This window comes from Lontra canadensis, unplaced genomic scaffold (genome assembly GCF_010015895.1).
Source record: "Lontra canadensis isolate GAN:19392208 unplaced genomic scaffold, GSC_riverotter_1.0 scaffold274, whole genome shotgun sequence".
Lineage (NCBI taxonomy): Eukaryota > Metazoa > Chordata > Mammalia > Carnivora > Mustelidae > Lontra > Lontra canadensis.
The window spans coordinates 193,111-204,100 of NW_022631268.1; the positions used below are offsets into that span (position 1 = coordinate 193,111).

A 10,990-nucleotide genomic window follows, 5' to 3' on the forward strand; every position below is an offset into this window, starting at 1 on the left:
ACAGAATATGTTCCAAACAAAGAATGAGACAAAAACTCACAAAAAGAACTAAATAAAACAGAGATAAACAATCTGCCTGATAAAGAGCTCAAAGTAATGGGCAGAGAGATGCTCACTGGGATAGAGGGAACTGTGTATCAACTCAGTGAGAATTTAAACATAAGGAGAAAATAAAAAAGAACCAAAGTTGAAAAATAACTGAAATGAAAACTACATCAGAGGAAATCAACAGATTAGAGGATGCAGAAGAACAGATAAGTGACCAGAAAGATAAGGTAATGGAAAGCACTAATGCTGAACAGCAAAAAGGAAAAAAGAATTTTAAAAAATGAGTATAGGTGTAAGTGACTTCTTAGACAACATCAAACGAACCAACTACCACATTTCAAGGTCCCAGAAGGAGAAGAGAGAAATGGGCAGAAAACGTATTTGAAGAACTAATAGCTGAAAACTCCCCTAATAGGGAAGGAAACAAACATCAAAGTTCAGAAAGCGCAGAGTGTTCCAAACAAGATCAACCCAAGGAGGTGCACACCCTGACACATAAAAATTAAAATGTCAAAGATGAAAGATGAAGACAGAACTTTAGAAGGCAACAAGAGAAGTGTCTAGTTATAAACGAGGGAAACCCCATAAAGTTATCAGCTGATTTTTTTTTTTTTTTTTTTGGCAGAAACCTGGCAGGCCATGAGGGAATGGTATGATATACTCAAAATGCTAAAAGGAAAAAAAAAATCTACAACCAAGAATAATCTATCCAACAAGTTTATTATTCAGAATTGAAGGAGAGATAAACAGTTCTCCAAACAAACACTAAAGGAGTTCACCACCACTAAATTGGGCTTAAAAGAATATGAAAGGGACTTCTTTAAGTGGAAAAGAAGTGGTTATAATTAGGACAAAACTATGAAAGAAAAATTTCGTGAGTAAAAGCAAACATAGAGTAGAGTTGATAAACACTTTAAAGTTAATATGAAAGTTAAAAGTCAAAAGTAGTAAAATATATCTAAAAAACTAGTTCAGGAGACTCACACATGAAAAGATGCAAAATATGACAACATATACACAAAATGTGGGGGGGTACCAGGGAAGTGAAAATAAATATTTTTAGAATGTGTTCAAACTTAATATACATGAGTATATATATACTACGATATATTTAGGATGCTGTCTATGAACCCCATATAAACTAAAAATTTGTAATAAACACAGGATAAAGGGAAAGGTAAGCTGAACACTAAAGAAAAATCATAATTCACAAGGAAAAAGAGCAAAAGAAAAAAGGAAAAGAATGACGAAAATACCAAGAAATAATTAATAAAATGGCAATAAGTACATACCTATCAATACTTTAAATGTAAATAGTGTGAATGCTCTAATCAGAAGACATAGTTTGATAAAATGAATAAAAAATAAACAAAACAAGACCCATCTGTATGCTGCCTGTAAGAGACTCAATTCAGACCCAAAGATACATACATACAGCCTGAAAGTGAAAAGATGGAAAAAGATATTCCATGTTAATAGAAATGGGGGGGGGCGTTGAGGTAACAGTACTTATATCAGACAAAAGAGACTTTAAGGCAAAGATTATAATAAAAGACAAAGAAGGGATTACATAATGGTAAAACAGATCAATCAAACAAGAAGATAAACAAGTGTAAATATTGATTCATGCAACATTGGAGCACCTAAACACATAAAACAAATATTAACAAGCACAAAGATGAAATTGACAGTAATATAATAGTCAGGAAATTTAATAACCTATATATATCACAGGATAGATCCAGCCAGAAAATCAAAAGGAAATAGTGTATTTGAACAATATGTTAGACAGTATCTGACCACGATATAAGACGAAAACTCAGTTATAAGGGGAAAAAAGCACGAACATTTGGAGGCTAATCAACATGCTACTAAACCATCAATGAGTCAATGATGAAAACAAAGGAAATTTTTAAAAAATACCTTGAGACAAATTTAAGGGAAAACAAATAGTCCAAAATGTAATGGATGAAGCAAAAGCAGTTTTAAGAGGTTTTTGGTGATATGGGTCCACCTGAAGAAACAACAACAACAAAAATACATAAAAAAAAAAAATCTAAATTTACACCTAAAGGATCTAGAAAAAAAGACAAAATCAAGCCCAACATTAGTAGAAGGAAGGAAATCATAAACATGAGAGTAGAAATAAGTGAAATAAAGTCTAAATAACAATGAAAAAAAAAATCAATGAAACTAACAGCTGGTACTTGGATAAGATACAATAATAAACCTTTATCTAGGCTCATTCTAAAAATATAAAATAAAATCAGAAATGAAAGAGGAGAAGTTACAACTGACTACCCAGAAATACAAAAGATCATGAGACTACTAGGAAACAAATACATGCCAACAAATAGGACCACTTAAAGGAAATAGACAAATTACTGGAAACGTACAATCTTCCAGGACGGAGCCAAAAAGAAATAGAAAATTGAAAAAATTACCAATCATGAAATTGAGCCAGTAATCAAAAAATTCCCAACAAGTAAGAGCCTAGAAGCAGATGGCTTCACAGATAACTTCTACCAAACATTTAAAGATGAATTAGTAACTATCCTTCTGAAACTCTTCCAGAAATTGAAGAGCTCAGAATGCTTCCAATTTCATTCTTTGAGGCCAGCATTACCCTGATGCCAAAAATAGACACAGACACTACAACAAAATATTATAGAAAAATAGCCCTAATGAACACTTATACAAAATTTCAACAAAACATTAGCAAACCTGATTCAGCAATATATTAAAAGGATCATCTATTATGACCAAGTGGGATTTATTCCAGGGATGCAAGGAGAGTTCAATATCCACAAATCAATCAAAGTGATATACCACACTAAAAAAAAAAAAAAAAAAAAAAGATAGAAGTAATATAATCATCTCAATAGATGCAGAAAAAGCATATAATTTTATATCCATTTATGATTAAAAACTCTCAACATGGCATAGAGAGGGAACAGGGAACATACCTAAACATAATAAAAGCCATAATGACAAACCCACAGCTAACATCATAATCAATGGTAGGAGTATGATGTTAAAAAAACAAACAAAAAAAACTCAAAGTTCAGGAAAAAGACAAGGCCACTCTTGCCACTTTTATTTACATAATACTGGAAGTCCTAGCCACAACAATCAGATGCGCACCTCCCCCAAAAAAAGGAAAAATAAAAAGACACTCAAATTGGAAAAGTTAAGAAGGGACTATTTTCAGATGACATACTGTATTAGAAAACCCTAAAGATGTCATGAGAAAACTATTAGAATAGAATTCAGTAAAGAAGCAGGATACATATTTAATACATAAAAATATGTTGCAACTATACACTAATAATGAATTAATATAGTAATTATTATAGCTGTACCAAAAAAAATAAAATACTTCGGAATAAATTTAACCAAGGAGATGAAAGACTGGTACTATGAGAAGTATATGATATTGATGAAAGAAATTAGAGATGTTGCAAATAATGTGAAGATATACTCTGCTCATGGACTGGAAATATTGATACCATTAAAATGCCCATACTACCCAAAACAATCTATGGATTCAATACAATCCCTATCAAAATACCAATGTCATTTTTCACAGAACTAGAACAAAAAAAAAATCTAAAATTCATAGAAAACCACAAAAAAAAAAACCCGAAGAAGAGCAAAGCTTGATACGGTATCATGCTCTCTGCTTTCAAACTATATTTAAAGGTAAAGTAATCAAAAGAGTATGATATTGGCAAAAAAATATACAGATCAGTGGGACAAAATAGATTCCAGAAATAAAACCATGCTCATGTGGTCAGTTAATTTTCAATAAGGAGGCAGGAACATATAATGGCGAAATGATGTCTTTTTTCAACAAACGGTGTTGGGAAAACTGGACAGCTACATGCAAAAGAATGAAACTGTACGACTTTCTTATACCATACACAAGAATAAACTCAAAATGGGTTAAAGACTTAAGTGTAAGACTAGAAACCATAAAACTCCTTGAAGAAACATAGCTAATAAACCCTGGGACACCAGTCTTAGCAATATTTTTTTGAATCCGTCCCTTCAGGCATGACAACTAAAGGAAAATAAACAAACAGGACCACATCAAACTAAAATCTTTTGCACCATGAAGAAAACCAACCACAAAAGGAAAAGACAAAGTATGGTATGGGGAGAAAATATTTGCAAATGCTATAACTGATAAGGGTTTAATATCTAAAATAAAGAACTCATACAACTTAATATAAAAATATCCAATTAGAAAATGGGCAAAGTAGACAGAATAGACATTCTCCAAAGAAGGCATACAGATGCCCAACAGATATAAAGATGTTCAGTATCACTAATCATTAGGGAAATTCAAATCAAAACCACAATGAGATATCACCTCACAGCTATTGGAATAGCTAGTATCAAAAATACAATAAATAGGGGCGCCTGGGTAGCTCAGTGGGTTAAAGCATCTGCCTTCAACTCAGGTCATGGTCCCAGGGTCTTGGGACCAGGCTCTCTGCTTGGCAGGGAGCCTGCTTACACTGCCCCACCCCCGCCCTGCCTGCCTCTCTGCCTACTTGTGATCTGTCAAGTAAATAAATAAAATCTTATAAAAAGTACAATAAATAACAAATGTTGGTGAGGATGTGGAGAAAAGAGAACCCTCAAGCACTGTAGGTAGGAGTGCAAAATGGTATAGCCATTATAGAAAACAGTATGGAGGTTCCTCAAAAAACTAAAAATAGAATTACCATGGAGCACTTGGGTGGCCCAGTTGGTTAAGTGTCCGACTGCTGATTTTTGCTAAGATCATGATCTCAGGGTCTGAGACTGAGCCCGGCATCAGGCTCTGTGCTCAAGTGGAGTCTGCTTCCTCCCCCATTTGCATGGGCTCTCTCTCTCTCTCAAATAAATAAAATCTTAAAAAAAAAAAATTATCATATGATTCCATGATTCCTTCTCTGGGTATGTATCTCAACAAAACAAAAGCACTATGTTGCAAAGATATATGTTCTACTATGTATATTGCAGCATTATTTACAATAACCAACATATGGAAGCAACCTATATGTCCATCATTAGATGAATGAATAAAGATCGCCCCCACATGCACACCTGGAATATTACTTATCCATAAAAAAGCGTGAAATCTTGTCATTTCCAACAACAGAGAGACACAGTATCATATTATGTAAAATAAGTCAGACAGAAAAAGAAAAAATACCATATGATTTCACTTATCTCTGTAACCTAAAAACCAAAACAAATGGGAAAAAAAGAAAAAAAAAAAAAAGAAAAGGGAAACAGACTCATAAATACAGAAAACCACCTGGTGGCTGCCATAGGGAAATGTGGTGAAGCAATGGTTGAAATAAATGAAGGGATTAAAAGGTACAAACTTACAGTTACAAAATAAATAAAACATGAGAAAAAAATAATATACAGTATAGAGAATATAGTTAATATTGTGTAACTATTTTGTATGATGAAAGTAGCTTGAGGAATCATAGCGATTACTTCATAATGTATTTAACTGCTGAATCAGTATGTTGCACAAGCAAAACTAATATACGCCCACTACACTTAAATTGAAAATAGATTAGTAATCTTACACCTAAAGGAGCTAGAAAAAGAACAGATGAAGTCTAAAGTCTAAAGGAAATAATAAAGATTATAGTAGAAATAAATGATACAGAAACTAAAAAAAAAAAAAAAAATAGATCAATAAAACCAGGAGCTAGTTCTTTGAAAAACTAATAAAATTGATAAACTCCTAGCCAGATGTATCAAAAAAAACCATAAAAGAAACAACAAAATCACAAATGAGAGAGGAAAAATAACAATCAACACCACAGAAATAAAGAAAATTATAAGAGGATATTATGAAAAACTGTAGGTCAACAAACTGGACAACCTAGAAGAAATGGATAAACTCCCTGAAACATATAAACTACCAAAACTGAAAAAAGGGGAGAAATAGAAAACTTGAACAGACACGGAACCAGCAAAGAAACCGAATCCATAAAAAAAAAAAAAAAAAAAAATCTTCCAACAAACAGAAGTCCAGGGCCATATGACTGCAAGGCAAGTTTTACCAAACATTTAAAGAAGAGTAAATACCTATCCTTCTCAAACTATTCCAAAAAATAGAAAAAGAAGGAAAACTTCCAAATTCATTCTATGAGGCCGGCATTACCCCGATACCAAAACCGGATAAAGATTCTATTAAAAAGAAATAACTACAGGCCAATATCCCCAATGAACATGGATGTAAAAGTTCTTAATAAAATCCAATGGTAAATTAAAAGAACCATTCACCACAATCAAATGGGATTTATTCCTGGATTGCAGGAATAAATGGAGTGGTTCAATACTCACAAATCAATCAACATGACATACTGCATTAATAAAAGAAAGGAGAACCATATGATCCTCTCAATAGATGCAGAAAAAGCATTTGACAAAGTGCAACATCTATTCCCAATAAAAACCCTCAACAAAGTAGGTACAGCGTCCCCTGTTCACCAGAACCTGGCCCTTCAGGTGAGTATCTTGTGTGTGTTGCTTATACTCTACTCTTGTGTCTGAGTCACTTTTCATGACTTTTAAAGCTCCAAGTTCCATATCCACTACTTACAAAAACTCATGGAATTCTGTCCCAAACTCGTGGAATTCAGCCCCTCTAGTATGTATGTATGTATGTATGTATGTATGTATGTTTGTATGTATTTTTAAGAATCTATTTATTTATTTGACAGAGCAAGAGAGCACAAACAGGGGGAGCAGCAGAGGGAGAGGGAGAACCATACTCCCTGCTGGGCAGGGAGCCCAACACAGGGCTCAATCCCAGAACCCGGGGATCATGACCCAAGCCAAAGGCAGATGCCAAATGGACTGAGCCACCAGGCTCTCCTCTGGTTTTAAAAGCCAAACATTATGGGGATTAATGTTCTTTGTGTGAGCTCCCTGGTACCATGGCCTGTTTCTCTGCCCTCTGCACACCGTTCCCCCTCCTGCTGTCAGCTTCTATTAATTTTTGTTTAGTCTATTTTGTCTCATATCAGTGGCTACACTAATTAATAGAGACAAAGAACGTTTTATAAGGATAAGAGAATCCATCCATCAGAAGATACAGCATTTACAAATGTACACATATTTACCAATAAAGCCCCCAAACACATGAAGCAAAAACTATCAGATCTGAAAGAGAAACAGACAATTCAGAGACTAATTGGGTCCTCAATATCCCTAACTGTAATAACTGCTAAACCACTAACAGAAGATCAAGAAGGAAATAAATATGTGAATTCCATTATCAACCAGTTAAACCATAAGACATTTTGAGACGCCTATAACCAATGACAGCAGATTATATTTTTCTAAAAAATACATGTAGATCATCCTCCAGGATAGATCATATGTTAGTCCATAAAACAAGTCTTAGTACATATGAGGCAACAAAATTTATACAAAATTTTTTTTTAAGATTTTATTTATTTATTTGACAGAGATCACAAGTAGGCAGAGAGGCAGGCGGGGGTGGGGGAAGCAGGCTCCCTACTGAGCAGAAAGCCTGAAGTGGGGCTCAATCTCAGGACCCTGGGACCATGACCTGAGCCAAAGGCAGAGGCTTTAACCCACTGAGCTACTCAGGTGCCCCACAAAATTTGTTCTTTAATCACAATTATAAATCAAGTATTGAAGGAAATATGAGAAAATCACAATAATGTAGAAATGAAACACATATTTTTAAATAACCATTGGGTCAAACAAGAAATCGCAAGGGGCTTATAATTTCAAAAAGAAATCATGCAGGCTTTTGCAGCTGCTGCTCATGGACATATAAGCTGGTAGGCTTAGGTTTATGGGTCCCCTAGGGACTAGAACTAATGGAGAAAGTATTCTCAACAAGCTATACCCCAGAGCCCAGCAGAGGGGAACAAACTGAACCACCCCAAGTCTGTGTATGAGCGAGGTTATTAGTTTATGAGCGAGGTTATTAGTTTATGAAGCATAGCTGTTGCCTGAGAGAGTGGGTGCTGCCTTTAGGCTCTCCCTCTGTTTCACTCCAGGTTGTTGGTATCTCCCAGAAAAAAACATGTGCACATGTCTGTTGCCACAGTTTTATTTATTTTTTTTAAGATTATTTATTTATTTGACACAGAGAGAGATCACAAATAAGCAGAGAGGCAGGCAGAGAGAAAGGGGGAAGCAGGCTCCCTGCTGAGCAGAGAGCCCGATGCAGGGCTTGATCCCAGGACCCTGAGATCATGCATGACCTGACCCAAAGGTAGAGGCTTAACCACTGAGCCACCAGGGCAGCCCTCCTGCCACAGTTTTTGAGGCTGCCACCCCGGGGCCACCCTTTGTTTGCCAGGCTCTGGGAGCCAGCAGGGCTTGCGTTCACAGATTCAACCAGACAGTAGCAAAGAAACAGTTCTTAACTGGCTGCTGCCCCAGGGCTTAGTGCAGAGGGAGCACACAGAAACACCCATTTCCCATTCTTCCCCTGCAGGAAGTATATTTGCATACTTTAAAACTCTGCCTCAGGGTCTGGCTTCCCAGCAGCCGGAATTGGAATTTCGGTGCTGACTGAGATACTCCCATTGGGACCCTGACAAGCCTAGGCACCCATCAACTACTGGGAGCCACTAAGAATAAAGTAGGCTGCTTGGACAATCAAAAGTTTTGAGAGACAACCAAGAGCTAGGGAAGGGTTGAACGCTAAGGTTTATCTCCAACACAAGGCCACTCCCTCAAGACTGGAAAAGGTGGCTATTTCTTTCTCTCTTTTCTTTTCTTTTTTTTTTTTTAAGATTTTATTTATTTTTTTATTTGACAGACAGATCACAAGTAGGCAGAGAGAGAGATGGGGAAGCAGGCTCTCTTCTGAGAAGAGAGCCCGATGCGGGGCTCAATCCCAGGACCCTGGGATCATGACCTGAGTTGAAGACAGGCTTTAACCCACTGAGCCACCCAGGTGCCCCAAGGTGGCTATTTCTATAATGCGTAGAAACCAACACAGAGAGTCAAGGAAAATGAAGAAAGAGGACTATGTCCCAAATGAAAGAGAAAAATTTTATGATTTGCCTATATAGAATTCAAATTAATGGCCATAAAGATGCTTACCAAGCCCAGGAGAAGAATGGATGAACTAAGTGAGAAGTTCACCAAAGAGATATAAAAATATAAGAAAGTACCAAAGAGCAGTTACAGAGATGAAGAATATAACAACTGAACTGAAAAATACGATAGAGGGGCTCAACAGTAGAGGAGATGAAGCAGAAGAAAAATTCCATGAACTCTAGCAGGCAGCAGAGGAATTCACCCAATGAGAGCAGAAAAAGAAAAAAAGAATGAACAAGAGAGAAGGTAGGCTAAGGAACTTAAAGGACAATATGAAACAGACAAACATGTGCATTATAGGACTCCCAGCAGAAGAGAGAAAAGGGGGCAGAAAACTTACTTGAAGAAATAATGGACAGAAACTTTCTTACACTGGGAAAGGAAATAAGCACCCAGACCCAGGAATCCTAGATAATCCCAAATTGGGATGAACCAAAGGAGAGCCACGTGAACAATTTGGACAACCTAAAAGAAATAGATAAATTCCTAGAAGTCTACAACCTACCAAGACTGAATCATGAAGATATAAAAGATCTTAATAGATCAATTACTAGTTAGGAGTGCTCATATAACAATAAAACAGGATTCTGGCCAGCTGTGTGTGACATACTTAAGTATCGATTATTTCTTACATGACTTTTTTTTTTTTTTTTTTTTTTTACAGTTTTTTTTTATTTATTTATTTATTTTTTTTTTTTCTTCCAGAGACACACAGTGAGAGAGGGAACACAAGCAGGAGGAGTAGGAGAGGGAGAAGCAGGCTTCCCACAGAGCAGGAAGCCCAATGTGGGACTCCATCCCAGGATCCTGGCATCATGACCTGTGCTGAAGGCAGACACTTAATGACTGAGCCCTTTCTTACATGACTTCTTATTATAGCTCTTCTTCCATGATAAATAAGTAACAGGGCAAATTACCTGGGGGATGCCATGATCAAGGAGTAAGGTCAAGTTTCCTTCAGGGGTGCCTGGGTGGCTCAATGGGTAAAGCCTCTGCCTTCGGCTCAGGTCATGATCCCTGGGTCCTGGGATCAAGCCCTGCACTGGGTTCTCTGCTCGGCAGGGAGCCTGCTTCCACTTCTCTCTCTCTGCCTGCCTGTCTGCCTACTTGTGACTTCTGCCTGTCAAACAAATAAAATCTTTAAAACAAGTTTCTTTTAGCTTAATAATGGACTATGAAACATACACCATTCCATATTCATAAAATGGTGGGTATTTCAGCAATTTTATCTCTTCTTTGGATTGCTAACAAATGAAGAGATTATTTAAAATTGTGATCTTGACCTTTAATTGAACATCTACTTTCAATGGATGTCAAGGATGAGATTATTGCCTAAACCAATCATTTTTTCCCCCTGGCTTCATTCAAGTCCCTGGTAGAACTGCATTCTGGTATGAATGGTGGCATAGGCTACCTAAAGAATGAGCAGGTGAAAACACACCTTGCCATTACTATAGCTATTCAATGTGGAAAGAGGGATAGGCATTTCTTTTCTTTGAATTACTCCAAATAGATGGAAAAATTAGATCCATAATAATAGATATGTATACTAATATTTAAACTCTGGAAAAATAAATATAGATGAAACCAACTAATATGAAACTTGAAACATGCTAGCAATGGTTCTATTATATTTAAAAAGTTGGGGGGAGTGGAAAATGACAAAAAACATTGGGATGACTATAAACAAAAACACAACATATCAAAGTTCATGGATGCAACAAAAACAGGGCTCAGAGGGAAATTTAGAGTTATAAATGCTTATATTAAAAAAGATCTCAGTTCAATAACCTAACCTTTCACCTTAAACTAGAAAAAGTAGAATTAAACCCAA

The 10,990-nt window shown here is 36.1% G+C and overlaps 1 long non-coding RNA gene across 1 annotated transcript; it reads left to right on the forward strand.

The window, feature by feature from the left end:
- Positions 1-390: 390 nt before the first annotated feature.
- LOC116862610 lies at positions 391-10,147 on the forward strand. The gene is made up of 3 exons (XR_004381662.1): positions 391-557; positions 8,103-8,105; positions 10,118-10,147. It is a non-coding gene; the product is annotated as an uncharacterized LOC116862610 (long non-coding RNA).
- Positions 10,148-10,990: the final 843 nt, after the last annotated feature.